Raw genomic sequence first — 20,879 nt, 5'->3', positions numbered from 1 at the left:
CAGAACTTGTTAAGAAGGTTCACCAAGTCCTCTGAAGTTGTTTGGTGACGCACAATAAAGCTCCTAATTATCAGAACTTGTTGTTAAGAAGGTTCACCAAGTCCTCTGAAGTTGTTTGGTGACGCACAATAAAGCTCCTAATTATCAGAACTTGATGTTAAGAAGGTTCACCAAGTCCGCTGGAGTTGCTTGATGACGCACAATACAGCTCCTAATCTCCAGAACTTGTTAAGAAGGTTCACCAAGTCCTCTGAAGTTGTTTGGTGACGCACAATAAAGCTCCTAATCATCAGAACGTGTTGTTAAGAAGGTTCATCAAGTCCTCTGAAGTTGCTTGGTGACGCACAATAAAGCTCCTAATCTCCAGAACTTGTTAAGAAGGTTCACCAAGACCTCTGAAGTTGTTTGGTGACGCACAATAAAGCTCCTAATCATCAGAACTTGTTGTTAAGAAGGTTCACCAAGTCCTCTGAAGTTGTTTGGTGACGCACAATAAAGCTCCTAATCTCCAGAACTTGTTACGAAGGTTTATCAAGTCCGCTGGAGTTGCTTGGTGACGCACAATAAAGCTCCTAATCATCAGAACTTGTGATTAAGAAGGTTCACCAAGTCCTCTGAAGTTGTTTGGTGACGTACAATAAAGCTCCTAATCATCAGAACTTGTTGTTAAGAAGGTTCACCAAGTCCTCTGAAGTTGCTTGGTGACGCACAATAAAGCTCCTAATCTGAACTTGTTGTTAAGAAGGTTCATAAAGTCCTCTGAAGTTGTTGTATAACTGCACCCGCATTTTGTTCCAAGTGATACGTCTGTTTGTCTGTGATAAGAACTTGTTGCTTCACCAAGTCCTCTGAAGTTGCTTGGCAAACTCGTAAAACTCTTCGGATTTGTTAAGGAATTTTCCGGGCGACTAATTTCACCTTAAAATTTCCGGGGGGAGAGGGTCGGGGCGTTCTGACATGAGAGAAAATCGAAATTTGTGTCAGCGTAAAGCTCCTGAAAAAATCGGAGGCGCGTAGCTGAGTGAGTATCCGCCAGAATATTCCCCGGCAGATCGCGGTTTAGAATGAGTAGGAACAAGTTCTTCGAATGGAGGTTCATCTTTAATCATTAAAAGTTTACATTCAAATCAACCGGATTTTCCACTCACAGTAAATCTCACATTAATCCGGCTTCCGGATGATTAACCGTCGGCTGCCATCGTTTTTCAGCTCCAATACGATGCGCGTTCTGTTTCATCCGTCGTCTTTACGCTCGGTCCTCGGGAGCCTTTGATAGCGTGAAATCTTCAATCTTGTCATCGCCGTACTTTTTCATTTCCCTATCGTTGTTGAAGCCCATCTCCTTTACAATCCTTTGCCCATTTGAGGGTTATATTTGGCCATGAGATAGAATTCTAAAAAGAAATATCAGGTTTAATCACAAAAAAATCTTGTATTTATGCAAAACTTACCTCTTTTTCGTTCGGTAGCAGCTGAAATTTCTCCAGCTGGTCATCGGCATTTGGCTCAGGCTCAGATCTACTCTTATGTTGCCCGATAGAAGTGTTCCACATTAGCAATCGGGCGAAATCTTCTTCTGTGGTATGCCATTATTGTCCAGCAGGTAGAGGCCGCTTACCTGGTTGGCGGTCTCGTCCAGGTTGTCGTTACCTCCGAAGCGCTTTTAGGTCGCAGCCCCCGGGAGAAACAGCTTCCGACGGTTTTTTCAGGTTTTCTTGCTAACGGCTAGCTATCCAAAACAAAAACAAAACAATCTGAAAACGTCTGACAGCTGATCGGAAACTCACCACATCGCTGCGGCCACCCGTATAGGAGACAAAGGGGTTCGATGAAAATCGTGGGGAAATAAATAATAGGAGACTGTAGGGATAATCAATACTTCGCACGTTTTTTATTGTTTTTCAATAGTTAGAGGCTTCTAATCATATGAGTTTCTTGGGAAAGTATGATCAATAAATTGGCGGAAAGCCGTAGAACACATAAAAAATTTTCACGGGAATGGTCTATTAAAAACTGTTCGTTAAACATAGCAGCTAACATGCATGTCGTTATAGTACTTAAACTCAACGTCTGGTATTATTATAAGTTATTATTATAATTTATAACCATGTTTTTTCAAAATAATATTGTTGATGAATAATGTGAAAAAAACAAAACAATTTTCAAATAGGCTAAATCCTATTTGCAGGTGTTGTATTTGATGTTTATCACATTTTTCGACATATTGTAATCTAAAATTTTGTAAACAAAGCAAAAACAAACTTTTCCCCAGATAATCGAGCCATTTTTTCCGGATAATCGAGCCCCGGATAATCGGGCCCCGGATAATCGGGCCCCGTATAATCGGGCCCCCGGTAAATTGAATCCCCGGATAATCGAGTCCGACCTGTATATCCACAGTTGTGAAGGCGTGATTATTCAGTATATGCATGGTGATGGTGACAGGTTCGATTCGCGGTCGGTACTGGAACTTTTTGTAGAGGATTTTTCTTAGCTTCCTTCGTTATAGAGTATCTTTGTGCCTACCACACGCTGTACACATGCAAAATGATCATATGCAGAGGAAGCTCTCAGTTAATAACTGTGGAAGTGCTCATAGAACATTAAGCTGAGTATCAGGCTTTGCCCCCGTATGGACGTAACACAAAAAAGAAGAAGATGAAGATCATGGAGATAGAGCCCTTGCATGGCTGGTAGCCACGGGTTAACCAGAGAGGTCACTCGCAGTTTTTTTCGGTTACAAAGATGATGGATATGGAAAATCATGAAAATAGAACCGTTGCATGCCTAGTTTTGGTGTCATGGTCAAAATGTCCTCGAAACAGGTTCCTCCAGGGCACATTCCGGTGGCCACGGGTTGGCCAGGGAGGTCACTGGTCATTTTTATGGTTACTAAAATAATATATATGGAAAATCCTGACGATAGAGCCGTCGCATGCCTAGTTTTGGTGTCATGGTCAAAATGTCCTCGAAACAGGTTCCTCCAGGGCACATTCCGGTGGCCACGGGTTAGCCAGGGAGGTCTCTGGTCATTTTCATGGTTACTAAGATGATGAATATGAAAAATCATGAAGATAGAGCCGTCGCATGCCTAGTTTTGGTGTCATGGTCAAAATGTCCTCGAAACAGGTTCCTCCAGGGCACATTCCGGTGGCCACGGGTTGGCTAGGGAGGTCACTGGTCATTTTCATGGTTACTAAAATAATAGATATGGAAAATCATGAAGATAGAGCCGTCGCATGCCTAGTTTTGGTGTCATGGTCAAAATGTCCTCGAAACAGGTTCCTCCAGGACACATTCCGGTGGCCACGGGTTGGCCAGGGAGGTCTCTGGTCATATGCATGGTTACTAAAATGATGGTTATGAAAAATCATGAAGATAGAGCCGTCGCATGCCTAGTTTTGGTGTCATGGTCAAAATGTCCTCGAAACAGGTTCCTCCAGGGCACATTCCGGTGGCCACGGGTTGGCCAGGGAGGTCACTGGTCATATTCATGGTTACTAAGATGATGGTTATGAAAAATCATGAAGATAGAGCCGTCGCATGCCTACTTTTGGTGCCATAACTGAAATGTCCACGAAACAGGTTCCCGCGAGGGCCATTCCGATACCCGGGACAGGACCAGATGGTGTTGACCGGTTCCACATGTCCACTATCAGACGCGCATTATCCAGTTGGGCATTTTGGCCATAATTGAAAGCGTATGCCGTGTACTGAGTACACGACGCGACCGCTCGTGTAACGGTCTGGTTCACAAAAAAGTCACACCAGCGGTCGCGCCGGTGTACTGAGTACACATTCAAAATGTGAGGTTAGAATTACGTATTTTTCGAGTACTTTCCGTGCATTTTGTCATTTTTTTTCTGCATTACTAACAAGAAGAAGAGTGCATCTTGGAATAGGACCAACACCCGGTTCAATTTGGTGCGAATTTCGATTATTTTTTGCATTTTTCTGAGATGCGTGTACTCAGTACACGCAAGCGACTGATGGTGGGTTAAGAATACAATGTCTTTCATAGATATTGATAGTGGGTTAATGTTGTTGTCAAATTGTTCTTTTCTATGTTGTTTTTGTATGATTAATCTTTCTTTTGTGGTTTCTTGAGCTTTTCGTAATTTATATGTTAATTCATTTTTGTATAAATCAAAGTTATATATTGGTTCATTCGTGTTTTGAAAAATATCTTGTGAGAGATTTGCTTTTCTGCCGTAAACAAGTTTGAATGGGATGTAGCCATGTTCTGTATGCGGGGTTGTGTTGTACGAGAACTCATAGAATTTTATCCAGTCGTCCCAATCTGATTGGTGTTTATTAGTGAATGATCGTAGGTATTCGTTTAAACACCTGTGATTTCTTTCTAATGAACCAATTTATTGAGGGTGATATGGGGTTGAAAATGTCTGTTTTATTCGAAGGATTTTGCTAATCTGCTTCAGTACTTCGTTATTATACTCAGTACCTTGGTCAGATCGCATTTCCGTAAAGTGTCCATAAGACAATATAAAGTTTTCGACTAATCCTCTGGCTATTGTATTTGCTTCTTTATTTTGAATTGGGATAATTTTTATAAATTTTGTTAGATCGCATTGAATAGTATTACAATAACAATTGTTATTGACTGTTTTCGGTAATGGACCTACTGTGTCAATTGAAATTTCTTCGAATGCTTTTGATGGTGTTGTTGTTATCATCATTGGTTGTTTAGTCCTCTCTCCTCTCCTTGGCGTAACGTCCTCACTGGGACAAAGCCTGCTTCTCAGCTTAGTGTTCTATGAGCACTTCCACAGTTATTAAGAGGAAGCTCTCACTCTGCCAATGACCATTTTGCATGTGTATATCGTGTGGCAGGCACGAAGATACTCTATGCCCAAGGAAGTCAAGGAAATTTCCTTTACGAAAAGATCCTGGACCGACCGGGAATCGAACCCGTCACCCTCAGCATGGTCATGCTGAATACCCGTGCGTTTACCGCCTCGGCTATATGGGCCCGGTTGTTTAGTATGCTTGATAATTTTATTTCTTTTGCACAATTCGCAGGCCTGGACGAATTGAGCAATAGAATTTTTCATATCGTGCCATCTATATTTTTCTCGAAGTCTGAGGTACAAACGATGTTGACCTACATGACTGTGAATTTCTGCACTGTAGTTTTAGCTGACTGCTGCAACTTACCGAGGAGCGTGTTGTTGTGACGCGTGTTCACTGTTCGATCGCTGCGATGCGAAAGAGGACGGTCGTCGGCAGCGTGGTCTCTCGTGCCGAACTGGCTAGCGCCTTTGTGACGCCGACGACCATTCGCGGTCGCGCGTCGCGACGTCGCTGAGTCGCGATGTCTGATGGTGCCCGAATAGAATTGTCGCGATCGGGTCGCGGTGTTCGATAATGCTCGAATGCTGGCGACTTGCATCTCTGCGCGTAGGGTGTTCAACTGGTGTGCCACATCTTCCTTCTCCTCTCGACAAAAACACAAAAAAAAGGTTACCATCTCCCCATGTTTTAATTTTAGTACGGCCTTTGTACTAAGAAAAATAATTTCTTCAACTTTTTGATTTACCTGTGTTTTAGTATCCAGTTAAACTATTTAATTTGAACCTTATTTCAAAGGAAAGTGCCCTAATACCAATCGATTGATCCTAGGAAAACTCCTTCATCCGTTAGAAGTAATAATATTATGAGAGCTTCAGAGTTTTTAACGATCGTTAGAGTCGTGTGCCCATCACGTCGAAAATTGTTACTTGTAAGCCGGCAGAATTTGGTTCATCGATGTCCTGTACGTAATTTTACGAATAAACCGGAACTTATTTCTTACCTGCAGAACGCCGTGAAGCTCTGTTCGCATGATTGGAACCACTAGCATTTGAAAAGCTTGGAGCCTTTTCTCGCCATTTGAACACTTGAAAGTTTTGAACAAATTTATCAATGAGAACCTGGTTTCCATTATCCTCCTCCATTACTGCATAACGTTATAGGTCAAATCTTCACTCCTCCTATGTTGTAGATTGGTACTCGATCATAGCGGTATATCCGGCCGTTACTTTCGATGCTCGTGCCCTCTTCTCTTGTCTTTTCAATCCTTAATTGTTAATTTAACTTTCTTCGCTTTTGTAAATAAATAATTTCATGGATGAATGTCAGTATTCCAATCATTTCCCTGATAGATGATACATCCAGGATAGGAATTTAATTAACATAATCTATTAATTGATTCTAATTCGTAAGTTCATTTTTTTCAACTTTGACTATGACACTCCAAACATAGGCTAACTCTTAGACCTCGATGTACCGAAAAAAGAAATCTAATAATTTTGTATATCCAATCGGGTGTTCGGTAATATTCATTACGTTCATTTATTTTGCATAATTAGTCCTATGTATGAATTGAATTAAACGTGTTAAACCAATTTGACAGTAAATGGCATAATCAATAATTATGTACTAGGTACCGCGGCTCATTCACTTCTTGCGAAATTGACTGCCGAAAAATAAATGCTACCATTCCGTCGCTAGTCCAAATGCGGCATATACACAAAGACCATGCTTGGGTTCATTTACAAAAAGTATTAGTTATTTGCGTGTCTGACTGTTGTCATATCAGGAAAGGTCAGGTGCCTTTCTTTCGTCATTATACAAAGCTTGCCATAAAGCAAAGAACGCGCATGGATATGAAAGCTTTTCTAACCGATTTTTTTTCATTCAGGTAGTTATTCAATTCTTCCCCAATAACGCTTCATGAAATCAAGTCACAGATACACAACTTTTAATATTGCGTACAATTCATGGGAAAACTCGTAAACGTTAGCCTTAACTGTACACTTTATGTGTGACATAATTTCTAGAGTTTTTCACGATCAAAATGTCAAACAAAAGCCCATGTACTGGTTTATTGAAGGAGCGATAAATGCTATTCGACTCCTTGATTTTCAGATTTATAAGCATTGTACAGTTGAACCTTGAATTTACCTTTCTTTCTGAAGCCGAGATTCTTTATATTACGATGTATGTCCTGGCACATTCGGGACTTCAGTACACGCACACAATCGAACGCATAACCACGTGCGTTGAATTTCTTCCTAAGGTGTCGTTACAATTACTATTTGCTGTAGTCTTCACAACACGTATGGAAAGGCCTTTATATGCTCCCCCGCTGCTTCTTCTCGAATTAAAGAACTATACTTCTTTACAATATTCATGGTAGTCTGAAGCTGCGTACACGTGTCCATGTGTGGATTTAATTTTTGGTGGGTCTTCTCGAGCAAAAGAATGAGTTTTCATTTATCCCCTGTGAGTCGTAACTGCTCAACCGAAAAGACATCCACGTGCATAACTTCTTCAAGATCATAAGTGTTTTTTTTTTTAACCCATGCATTTCCGATGGCTTGCTCCGGTAGCACGTGTGGTTTTGTCGGTTGTCCTCACGCGTTCTAAATTTTCCAACTCATCAACGATTTTCCAGTTTGCGACGGTTCTGAAACCCTTATTTTTCTGCAATCCTCTCTGAAACTTCACAAAAATCCATGCATGGATTTTTTCATTCCAATGGTTCTCCAATCTTGTCCGGAACTTCACAAACGTACGTGTGTGAATTTTTCACTTTCCGACAGTACTCCAAACTCGTACGGAACTTCACACAAGTCCATGTGTGGATTTTTCACTTTCCTACGGTACTCCAAACTCGTACGGAGCTTCACACAAGTCCATGTGTGGATTTTTCACTTTCCGACGGTACTCCAAACTCGTTCGGAACTTCACACAAGTCCATGTGTGGATTTTTGACTTTCCGACGGTACTCCAAACTCGCCCGGAACTTCACACAAGTCCATGTGTGGATTTTTTTTACTTTCCGACGGTACTCCAAACTCGTCCGGAACATTACACAAGTCCATGTGTGGATTTTTTTTTACTTTCTGACAGTCTCCAAACTCGTCCGGAACTTCACACAAGTCCATGTGTGGATTTTTTTTACTTTCTGACAGTCTCCAAACTCGTCCGGAACTTCAAACAAGTCCATGTGTGGATTTTTCACTTTCCGACAGTACTCCAAACTCGTCCGGAACTTCACACAAGTCCATGTGTGGATTTTTTTCACTTTCCGACGGTACTCCAAACTCGTCCGGAACTTCACACAAGTCCATGTGTGGATTTTTTTTTACTTTCTGACAGTCTCCAAACTCGTCCGGAACTTCACACAAGTCCATGTGTGGATTTTTCACTTTCCGACAGTACTCCAAACTCGTCCGGAACTTCACACAAGTCCATGTGTGGATTTTTTTTCACTTTCCGACGGTACTCCAAACTCGTCCGGAACTTCACACAAGTCCATGTGTGGATTTTTTTTTACTTTCTGACAGTCTCCAAACTCGTCCGGAACTTCACACAAGTCCATGTGTGGATTTTTCACTTTCCAACAGTACTCCAAACTCGTCCGGAACTTCCCACAAGTCCATGTGTCGATTTTGCACTTTCCGACGGTACTCCAAACTCGTCCGGAACTTCACACAAGTCCATGTGTGGATTTTTCACTTTCCGACGGTACTCCAAACTCGTCTGGAACTTCACACAAGTCCATGTGTGGATTTTTTTCACTTTCTGACCGTCTCCAAACTCCTCCGGAACTTCACACAAGTCCATGTGTGGATTTTTCACTTTCCGACGGTACTCCAAACTCGTCCGGAACTTCACACAAGTCCATGTGTGGATTTTTCACTTTCCGACAGTTCTCCAAACTCATCCGGAACTTCACACAAGTCCATGTGTGGATGTTGCACTTTCCGACGGTATTCCAAACTCGTCCGGAACTTCACACAAGTCCATGTGTGGATTTTTCAATTTTCGACGGTACTCCAAACTCGTCTGGAACTTCACACAAGTCCATGTGTGGATTTTTTTCACTTTCTGACCGTCTCCAAACTCCTCCGGAACTTCACACAAGTCCATGTGTGGATTTTTCACTTTCCGACGGTACTCCAAACTCGTCCGGAACTTCACACAAGTCCATGTGTGGATTTTTCACTTTCCGACAGTTCTCCAAACTCGTCCGGAACTTCACACAAGTCCATGTGTGGATTTTGCACTTTCCGACGGTACTCCAAACTCGTCCGGAACTTCACACAATGTGTGGATTTTTCAATGAAAAAAATCTTATTAAACCACCCGTTAGATGGTTTTCCACGGTTTTACGGTTGATTTCAACCATGTTCCATACGCTACCAAAATTTTCCATCGCACGCGCTCAAGCAAAAGCACAAACCACGTCCGCAACTGGTGCTTTTTCCATTCCGGCCGCTTCATGGATTTCACACAAGTCCATGTGGAATATTCATCTGAATCAACACTCCTAACCTCACTTGCTTACCGGCGTCACCAGCGTTATTAGCACATTCATACTGCACAACTTTGAACCAGAAAAAAGACTTACGAGTTTACCATTTCGCTTATGTTTGAAAATGTTTTCAACTTTCACATGTTTATTTGCTGCTCAAAACTTTAAGCAGCAAACCTGGCAAGGAACGCCAATGTGAATTTCTGCACTGTAGTTTTAGCTGACTGCTGCAACTTACCGAGGAGCGTGTTGTTGTGACGCGTGTTCACTGTTCGATCGCTGCGATGCGAAAGAGGACGGTCGTCGGCAGCGTGGTCTCTCGTGCCGAACTGGCTAGCGCCTTTGTGACGCCGACGACCATTCGCGGTCGCGCGTCGCGACGTCGCTGAGTCGCGATGTCTGATGGTGCCCGAATAGAATTGTCGCGATCGGGTCGCGGTGTTCGATAATGCTCGAATGCTGGCGACTTGCATCTCTGCGCGTAGGGTGTTCAACTGGTATGCCACAATGACCTCCAATAGGAGTGTTATGGTGATTACTTAATATAGTATTGATATCATTTGTATTAGTTATAAAGATTGGTTCTTTATAAATTATTATTTGTAGATTTTTTAAAGTATTATTGCTATTTGTTTAAATAAGTTTATTGGTATCATTGCTTAACCCTCTAATACCCAAATTTTTATTTTGATCTAAATATCATTTTTCGTCATCTAAAATCGATTTAAACATGTTTTGGAAGATGATTCTTCTTAATTCTCGATTTCGTGAATTTCAGTTTTTGATTTTTCTAATTTTTATTTTTGAACATCCCCACACTTTTATATTTTTTCTGGAAGCCAATTTGGGGAACGGATTTTTTGAGATGAAAACATTTTGAGATTTTATGATTATTGTTGAAATATTATTTTTTTAAATTTTTTTCACAGAAAATTTTATTTTCCGTGTAATTTCAAAGAAAATAATTTTAGAGTGTATTCGATTCCCTTAAACTATTAAACAAGGATAGAATGATTTGGGAAAAATTTAAAATATGTTAATTGTAGCGATTCAATACAAAATAAACAATGACTTCTAAAAGGTGACTGAAACATCAATTTTTCAATGATTTTCAAAAAATATAAATACGCTTTTTAATACACCAAAAACCATTTTGAGATATACAAAACAGTCCTAAATATCAGCCAAAAATATAAAAATTTTGATTTTCCACGAAACAAAAATTACAAAAATGATCAAACTATACCCCGTCTGAAGGCGGGCTTGGGTATTAGAGGGTTAAATGTAATCGTCTGCAGACATAGCAATTTTGTTTGTTTTGAATCCTTTGGTAATTTTTTCAATTTCTAGAAGAGCATGCACTAATGCGTGACTTCCATTTCGAACATCTTCATGCACTTGTGCATGAAGTGTTTTGTTGTCTTTCTTTAAAATCATGAATCTCATTTTAATATTTTGTACTGCTGTCGACAGTCTCATTAATTTTCTTGTTTCATAGTAACTTTCTTCGGGGTAATGGCTTCCAGTCTCTTTTAATTAAAAACGGATTCTTATGCTTTCATCCGACGTTTCGGACACATTTATTGTGCCTTCTTCTTGGGATTAACAATGTTCCGTTTTATCGTAGTGTGAAAGTGGCGCGAAGCAGACTGCACCTCTTTTCTGCGAGCCGGATCGATTTCTGAAAAATCAGCCCATCCAGCCCACGGCCAGAACAAAGTGGGTGAATTGTCGGAGCATAAACCGTTGACAAAGGTGCCTATGCTGCAGGCCCTTAACGATAAAACGGAACATTGTTAATCCCAAGAAGAAGGCACAATAAATGTGTCCGAAACGTCGGATGAAAGCATAAGAATCCGTTTTTAATTAAAAGAGACTGGAAGCCATTACCCCGAATCAACTATCACAGTCGTATCTCTAAGATAGTAACTTTCGGTTTCATAGCACGAGAGGTGATCAGTCTCTGTGCTTTTATCATCATTTATTTTATGTTTATTAGATATGCCATCTAATTTTCTTGTCATAGACCTAGTATTTACTATTAATATATCTACTGCTTTATACGTGATAAAGCGTCAGCTGCCACGTTTTCATTACCTGCTATATACAGTGATAGACATTCGTTTAGCCGAGACCAATAAAAGTGTCAGGAAACTCATACAAAAGATTTTATGATAAAACTTTTTTATCGTAGTGATAGTATATCTAGTACTGTTTTATAAAAATGTGATACATTAAACTTACATATACACTGAAACAAAACCGAGGGTAAAAACCCTTCAAATGTCAGTTTTTGCCTAGACATTCGTTTAGCCGAGGTAAATGAAAAATTGGTTTTCATTAGATTTTTTGCAATTTCTTGAGTATATTTCGAGGATATACTCCAAGGCATTTAGTTTATGACGTGTTAGCAAGATAATTGACCTTAAAAGTTTATTTATTTGTGAAATTCAGAGAAATATTATAAAAAATGTCCCGATAAGGGAAGCGACGATAAACAAATTTTTTTGAGAAAAATGATTTCTGTAAACACTCAAACGTAAGCTAGATTAGAAGTTTTGAAAATATGGCACAGAATTATTGTTAGAAATATTCAAATTATTGCATAAAATGTCATGAAAAAACTAAGTATATTGGTTTTTGGTTGGTTAAACTTTAAAATGGGATTGATAAAAGCTAAAATAAATAGTTCTGCACTGAAATAAAGACGTGCTCTAATGCCTGTGGACTATACCTGTTTGATACTAGCATTACTACATGAGTTACAAGACTGCAAAGTGAAAGAACTGCAAGAAGTGTCAGATTTTTTGTTCCCTGTTTATCCAAACGCAGATGCTCATACAAAAATGCAAGATATGGTCAAACAATTGGCTTATTTCATTCAATCAGAAGAAATATATTATAAATGAGACTTAGTTGTGAACCACATTCATTTTTAACATGATTTATTTGAAAAAAATGTCTAAATTATGAAACAAGTAGTTCATGCTAGAAATTTGAATACTTTGGGTGCCATTTCTCGAAATATGAGCCGTTCAATGTATGTTATTTCAGACAGAATACAGTCTAGAACATATTGGAAGCTATTAGAAGACGTAATAGTAGTAAACGTTGTGATTTATGCAAGTGAAACCATCATGTTTCATCAAAACAATACTTAAATACGTGATTTTTTGAGGGTTTGCGTTATTTTTTTCTGTTAAAAACATTGGTTTTTGTAAATTTTCAAACTGCTTTGGCCATGAAACTTTCATTAGATTCTTTTGAAACATCTCCGATTAAAATAATTACATCAAATCTCAATTTGGATACATTTACAATATTATGACATATTTATATGAGATACATGCAAAATTAATATGGTAACACTTCCAAAAACGATCTAATTCATGATTTACAAGTCGATCTATAATGCAGATCGCCATACATAATGATTTTGTTGGATATTTTTCGAAATTTGATGGTTTTTTATCATGGAATTCTAAAAATTGTACAATTCGGCTAAACGAATGTCGAGGCAAAAAATGACATTTGAAGGGGTTTTACCCTCGTTTTTATTTCAGTGTATATGTAAGTGTGATGTATCACATTTTTATAAAAAAGTACTAGATATACTATTACTACGATAAAAAAGTTTTATCATAAAATCTTTTGTATGAGTTTCCTGACACTTTTTTGGAATTTTTTTAGCCTCGGCTAAACGAATGTCTATCACTGTATACAACGTCGAAATCAAACTCTTCTAAGTCGATTCGAATTCTAGTTAACTTTGATGTGGGGTTTTTCATCCCAAAAAGGTAAACAAGTGGTCTATGGTCGGTTTTTATAGTAAATTTCTTGCCATATAAGTAAGCTTTAAAGTAATTAATCGCCCAATGTATGGCTGTCAATTCTTTTAGTATAGTTTGTTTGTTCTTTTCAGCTGGCGTAAATGTTTTACTAGCAAAAGTAACTGGTCGATCTCCTGCTTCTGTAATCTGTGACAGAACTGCTCCGCATCCAATGTTAGAAGCGTCCGTTGTTAATATAAATTGTTTAGTAAAATCAGGATATTATAGTATTTTGGGAGATATTAGGCAATTTCTCAGAGTGTTGAATGCGTTTAGGCACTCTTGAGTCCAAATAAATTCAACGTTCTTCTTTAGAAGTTGATTTAATGGATACGCAATTTGAGCAAAATTTTCTATGAATTTGCGATAGTAGTTGCAAAAAGCAACGAATCTATGCACTTCGTCAGCATTTTTTGGAATGGGATAATTCTTGATTGTCTCATATTTTGATTAATCAGGTAATATTCCCTTATCTGTGATTTTGTGACCTAGATAAGTGACCTCTGTATGTATGTAAGTATGTATGTAGGTAGCCACCATCCTAGCTTGAGTCTTGCTCTGCATGCAGTTCCACTTAACAGTAAAGATTAAATTTCACTACCACTCTGAATTCAACATACCGCTGTATGAAGGGCCAAAAGGGGGTGTGGCGGACCCGTAAGTAGAGACACTTACGCGAAATCCGCGGGTTTATAAGAATCTCCTTCCAACAGTATGATCCAACAGGGTGAATAGTGAGATTCACATTACTTGTCAAGCTTTCTACGGGATGGTTTGTCACAAGAAGGGCGCGTCAAATCCATTGCAACTGTTGGGATAGTAGAACCCATCTACAAGGATGTTATAGTTACTTCTCACCACACTCCGGCTGGCAATCCATTCCGTCGTACAGTTACAACTTCAATGATGCCCTGATGCACCCTCCCAACTCCATATAGTTTTATAGACATTAGTGTTACTTATTATGATATATATAATGATGTAATATTGAAATATGGTATAGTCAAGATAATGAAATGAGTGTAATGATATTTAATGTAGCGAACTCAATAAGGTATCAATTAGTAAATTATTTTGAATAAGTATTAGTCTGTAACCTGTGGTTACAATTTTGTGTACTTTTGTTGTGTGCATTTTACCCACCTACACCACTGTGTTTTGGTTAATTTTAATTTGTTTTTTTTTATTTAGTTTTTTTTGTATCAAATTAAATTAGGGAAATTAAATCGTATATATTGTATCGGTGAGTCATTTCACCCCCAATCTCCCCCTCATTGCACACATCGACAGCAGCAGCAGCAGCAGCAGCAGAAACAATCGAGTGCGGTGTGTGGCTGTTTTGTTTTGATTCGGGAGAAAGTGTCGAACCACGAATCGCGACGGACGCAACATTTTTAACTCCGCGAAAGACGTGCCGGAACAATTAATTAGTGCCGTTTTCGTGTTGTCCGTATAGGCTGGATGGTTGTTCCCAGTCTCGTCGGGTGTGAAAAAGTGAACATTTCTACCCGATAAGTGCCGGCCCGTGGTTCGGGCACAGTGAAAAGTGCAGTGTAAAGTGCTGTGCTAGGGTGAGGACCACCGCCATTTGCGGTTCGCAAAGTGTCCAAAATCCCACCGTCTTCGCTACACGGGCTCAGCCAATAGAGCTTTGTCTCGCCCGGGTAGCTAATTGTCAAGGAAGACGAAGCAAGATAGCACAAAGGGGCGTGCTATTCTTGGGTTGGAAACTGCGGTTTCTGCCGGAACTGTTTACGGCGAGTAGACAGTTCGGTGTTTATACACCACCGTCGCTAGGGGGGATCCGACAAAGGAGCCTGCTCTTCCCCCTAGCTAATCGCCAAAGACGGCTGCTTTGCAGCCCATTTTGCCCAAAGAAGAAAAAGTGAAGAGAACAAGAAAGAAGAAGAAGGAAGAAGCTCCGCATAGTCCGTGCGGGAGCGAAACAAACGACGACCACCACCACCACCGTTTTTGCAGCAAGGGCCCCAACGTGTGACCAGCGACCAGTGCCTTGGGGAAAACGGGGCAAAACACTCCTAAGGTCAGATTAGAATATAAGTATTTAAAGTTGCACAATTATATATTTATCAATTAATTTCATCCGAAATCCAATATTTAGTGGAGGTACCCTGCTTAAGGCCGCCCTGCCGGGTAACAGCGCCCAAATTGGTACAGTGGGAGTGGAAAGTCTCTGCTTACAATTGGCGCCCAACGTAAATTTTGCGAAAAAATCTTCGATTTTTTCCACTGAGCGAGGGGTACTTCCACCAAAATTTGGATTTTGGGTGGAATAAACACAGTGGTGGGGACATTTTTCACAGTCGCGTGGTCGTTTAATTTATTTTACATTGTTGTGTGTTGTCCTAAATCGGTTATTCGTCTCGTCTGCAGAACGAATTGGTGCATTTTGGGTCTCTTTGTTCTCAGGGCGGGATTTTTGATTCTTCTGGGCCGATTTGGGGTAGCATTTGACGCAACCTGGTGACCGAGAACCATTTTGGAACCGTAAGTAAGCCGAAAACTGGTTCCTCACCGTATTTATACCTACGAAACAGTTGGTAAGTTTTAATTTCGTCCACATTTTGAAAATTTGTGTTGCTCATTCGTCAAAATGCCGATCGACATGTTGACGTTGGGGGAGTTCAACGTCGCCTACTTCCATTTGCGTGCCGATCACTTAGAAACTGACGAAATTGACTTTGAATTGAACTCCCGCGGTGTTGTTGTCCCTCCTGGATCGGGTCAATCCAGTTCCAAAATGCGTCGTCAACTGCAAGCGTTATTGGTCAGTGAGCAGAAATGCTCCGAGACCACTGTCCGCTCCTTTAAAGGGGATATTGACGCTGAATTGGAGCTTTGTCGTGGCAAATTTGAGTCCATGAAGGAGGATTTGGGGTACAGGTGTCCGAACAAGGAGGTTTACCGGAGCAGGTTGCTCCATCTGGGTGCTCGGCTCCAAATCGTCAAAAACTATGTCGTGGGGGAGGCCAATAAGACCTTTGCAGATTTGTTGGGCGATGTGGTAGCCCTCCATAACTACCACTTCGCAAATAGTTTGGTGCCTCCTCTCACGCCAACCGAGGAAGACAAAGAAGATGATGGTGAGGATTTGCTGGCTCAAATTGCCGCGGGAAAGGATGTTTCGCCGAAAGGAAACCAACTTCCAATCGTTGAAGCATCCTCCAATCAGGCGGTGGGCGAAGAAATTCGCGATGTCTTACTTGACATAAGGGCGGAGATAAAAAGGACGCAAGAGCAAATCAATCAAAGCGAAACTAGGACTGCATCCAGAGTGGATTCACTTGAAGAGGTAGTCAGAAAACTGGGTAGCGGCCTTGCATCCATTGGTACGATTGCATCCGGACTACAGAAAACTAACCGCGAAGTGCAAACACTTCGCGAGAAGATTTCTGAGTTACAGGACATCGTCAACAAAATCATTCCTAACGTAAACTCTCCGAGTTTGCCGGTAGATGCGCAAGATCTTCGATTGCAACAAAGTCCCGATCTACCGGATTTGCCTGATTTTGATCAGCAAACGTTAGAAGGTTTGGGTACTCCGGAGAACCTGCAGAAGCAAACTTCTAGTAAGAACTTTGGACTACCCAATCAACCATTTCATAGACGTTTTGACTCCCGTAGGGTGAATAATTCTAAAAGTTTTGAGAATCTCGGACCTTCGCTCAATTCCCAGCACTTTTACCAACAACACACTCTTCCGAATTTCGCGCTTCCGCATCAGTCGGCAAGCTTAGCATCGGTAGATTTCACCGGTAACCAGCGTCGGCCCCAACGGGTGGCCGATTGGAAAATCAGGAAGTATGCTGGGAATGACGAAGGAATGGGATTCAACGAATTTTTGGAATGTGTTCACCATTACGCTGAGTCAGAACAAATGTCCGAGGCAGAACTGTTTAGCTCAGCAATGCATTTGTTCACCGGTAACGCGTTGGCTTGGTTTCAAGCGATGCGTTCCCAGAAGCGGTTCTACAACTGGAACCACCTGGTGTGCGAGTTGAAGGCGAACTTCGTGCACCCGGAACTTGATGCTGCGCTGAGGATGAAAGCGTCTCAGCGGCGACAGCAGAGGAATGAATCCTTCCAAGATTTTTATCTTGAGATGGAGAAGATCTTCCGTGCTATGCCTGCGCCGCTAAGTTCCCACGAGAAGCTGGACATCCTCAAGCGAAACCTGAGGCCTGATTACAAACAGGTACTCGTCTTCAAGCCGGTGAACACATTGTCCGAGTTGATGCTCATCGGAAAAACTATTGATGCTTCCAAAACTTCCATTTACCAAAAAGTATTTGGAGTTCCCAAGGAAGCATCTACAATTTCAAGTAAGCCTGCATATGATGGTTATAAACAAAGCCAGCAGCAACAACAATCTCGTGACAATGGAAATGGGTACAAACCGCGGGTATTCTATAACAAGAATAGCCCTCCATCGTCACCAAAACGAAATAGACCTCCTCCTCTTCGTTTCAAAGAAACGGGAGGTCGACCCGAAAGAAATCTCCGAGAGAAGACTAGCCCAATCCCTAGATCTCCACAGACGCGACAAGAAGGCATAATATGTTTGAGCTCCCTGGTGGACAAACACCGTCCGCCACACTTGGGGGTGTGCTACAACTGCGGAATGCAGGGGCATGAACATGAAAAGTGTTCAAAGCCCAAGCGTGTTTTCTGCGTACTGTGTGGATTTAAGGGTTTTGAAGCTTCTCGATGCCCTTATTGTTTGGCAAATGGGATTAGATCCAATTAAACTTGTTGGCAATCTAATCCCTCTGTAAATCTTCAATAGAAAATTCCCGTAGCTCCTATCTGTACCAATTCTTCAAGTGTTGTTTCCATTAAATTTCTCATAACAAATGTTCCAAAATTGGTACAGTGGGAGTGAATATTAATTTTTACTTCAAAGATAGTAACATCTCCATCATTTTGATCCAGGCATCTGTTGCTTGCATATTGCTCAACGATGACCTGCAAGTAAACATCATATTCAGCGTGAGAATTGTGAGAAAATCTAGTGGAACACCAGAGTGAGTGTCCGATTTCTGAATCTTAGCGGCAGCCCAAGACTGTCAAACATTGGCTTGACAACCACGGTTGTCAATACTAGGACACTGGTTAGTACACTAGCTTTAATCACAATACTCACCTGAAGAAGAATGGTGTCGCCCACACAGCCTGATTGAGCCGTTGGAGGGTGACAGCAAATTTTCCCAAGCCAGCGTGAATATAAAATCTTCCAGGAGCTCCTCGGATCCACCATATCGACTTTACCAGGTTGCTCACTTGGGAGCTTCCGAAGATCGATGGATCCGGGAGCATCACGCATCACTTCACGCTGGAAATCATCTTCTTTCCTCAGGAGCCGACACCTAAATCTCTCGGCACCTGACAACTCTTCGAGGTTGTGAACCTCTAGGGGTCACTACCTCATTTCAACCTCAATACACCCCAACATAATCTTCCTTCCCTGACAGAAGGACTCAAACCCGACCGCCGATCCATTCGGGAGGTCATCTATGTATGCGCACCTGTACACTGAAAGTTATCTTCATGTTGATTTCCAGCGCATAGATGACAACACCATTTTTAACTTTTTTTAATTTGTTTGTTCTTCGTTGTTTTTATCTGCCAGAATCAGGGAAATTCGACTGATTCCAAACGGAATCAGTTCGTAATTGATCTGCATTCACGTTCGGTGTCTTGCTCAAGTATCCTTGGGAAAGGAATTACTTGTAGCGTAAAAGACAATACCTTGCGTTCATTGCCTGTTTGTTTTCGGTATTTTGTGTGATGTATGAGTGAGAAAATGTATTGTATGAGTGAAAATAATGAGTGAATGAGAATGAGTGAAAGTGTGTGAAATGGCGGGATGTTCATTCAAATGTCTTGTGTGATTGTGTGTACGCGTAGGCCAGTGATTGGGATGAATGAGTGATACACTTTGGATGAATGTGGATTGAATTGGAACCCCATTTGTGGAATAAGTATAAATACCGTCAGGACGGGAATAATGGACGTCAAAAAAAAAAAATCGAAAAATTAACAATACCACGACAACCGTTCCTCTGCTACGCTACTTCCAACTGGAGGCTAGCAGGGTTTTAGGAAGTCAGGTTGTTTTGAGTGTTATCCCGAATTGGTCTGGGGGAGTTGAAGGTTCTTAGCTCTCCCATTGAGAACCGGATGTGTCGAGGGTGGTCTGGTGCCGTTAATAGCGACGGGTCCCAGTCCTTGTCTGCAGAACAACCACGAGACGATGCACCGATTTAGCTTTTTGTTTTTGTTCGGTCGTTCTCTGATTGTTATATTTTAATCTGTGGAAAGTGTCTTTGTTTGGTTAGGTCAGGCAGATTTTTTATTTACTTTTTTTTTTATTTATTTTCATGTTAATTTATTTCCTTTTAATTCGTCATATATTATTATTGTTATCGGTGTTAGGTGTTAGGGCTAGTAAAAAAAAAATTGTTCACAATTTTTTTCTCCTCGGTGTGGGCGAGATTGTAACCTGTGGTTACAATTTTGTGTACTTTTGTTGTGTGCATTTTACCCACCTACACCACTGTGTTTTGGTTAATTTTAATTTGTTTTTTTTTTATTTAGTTTTTTTTGTATCAAATTAAATTAGGGAAATTAAATCGTATATATTGTATCGGTGAGTCATTTCACCCCCAATCTCCCCCTCATTGCACACATCGACAGCAGCAGCAGCAGCAGAAACAATCGAGTGCGGTGTGTGGCTGTTTTGTTTTGATTCGGGAGAAAGTGTCGAACCACGAATCGCGACGGACGCAACATTTTTAACTCCGCGAAAGACGTGCCGGAACAATTAATTAGTGCCGTTTTCGTGTTGTCCGTATAGGCTGGATGGTTGTTCCCAGTCTCGTCGGGTGTGAAAAAGTGAACATTTCTACCCGATAAGTGCCGGCCCGTGGTTCGGGCACAGTGAAAAGTGCAGTGTAAAGTGCTGTGCTAGGGTGAGGACCACCGCCATTTGCGGTTCGCAAAGTGTCCAAAATCCCACCGTCTTCGCTACACGGGCTCAGCCAATAGAGCTTTGTCTCGCCCGGGTAGCTAATTGTCAAGGAAGACGAAGCAAGATAGCACAAAGGGGCGTGCTATTCTTGGGTTGGAAACTGCGGTTTCTGCCGGAACTGTTTACGGCGAGTAGACAGTTCGGTGTTTATACACCACCGTCGCTAGGGGGGATCCGACAAAGGAGCCTGCTCTTCCCCCTAGCTAATCGCCAAAGACGGCTGCTTTGCAGCCCATTTTGCCCAAAGAAGAAAAAGTGAAGAGAACAAGAAAGAAGAAGAAGGAAGAAGCTCCGCATAGTCCGTGCGGGAGCGAAACAAACGACGACCACCACCACCACCGTTTTTGCAGCAAGGGCCCCAACGTGTGACCAGCGACCAGTGCCTTGGGGAAAACGGGGCAAAACACTCCTAAGGTCAGATTAGAATATAAGTATTTAAAGTTGCACAATTATATATTTATCAATTAATTTCATCCGAAATCCAATATTTAGTGGAGGTACCCTGCTTAAGGCCGCCCTGCCGGGTAACAGCGGGTAAGGGCTGAAAGACTCTCCTTACAAGTCGTTGGCGAGTCCTTCCACGATCTTGCGGGTAGGGTAGAAAATTGTTGTAGGAATAAAATGTCAACGCAATAGCTCATATATAATCAATGAGAGGAACATCATTTAAACGAAT

General features: G+C 41.1%; 1 protein-coding gene across 1 annotated transcript in view; it reads right to left on the bottom strand.

The window, feature by feature from the left end:
* Window positions 1-1,006: 1,006 nt before the first annotated feature.
* LOC109417294 (myosin heavy chain, non-muscle-like) overlaps window positions 1,007-20,879 on the bottom strand; it is a 107,015-nt gene continuing 87,142 nt past the window's right edge. The window contains exons 3-4 of the transcript XR_009999010.1: window positions 1,452-1,729; window positions 1,007-1,394 (exon numbers count right to left, since the gene is read on the bottom strand). The gene's annotated coding sequence lies outside the window, so the exon portion shown is untranslated. The remainder of the gene's footprint in view (window positions 1,395-1,451; window positions 1,730-20,879) is intronic.

This window comes from Aedes albopictus, chromosome 3 (genome assembly GCF_035046485.1).
Source record: "Aedes albopictus strain Foshan chromosome 3, AalbF5, whole genome shotgun sequence".
NCBI lineage: Eukaryota > Metazoa > Arthropoda > Insecta > Diptera > Culicidae > Aedes > Aedes albopictus.
This window is presented reverse-complemented; position numbering and strand designations above follow the sequence as displayed.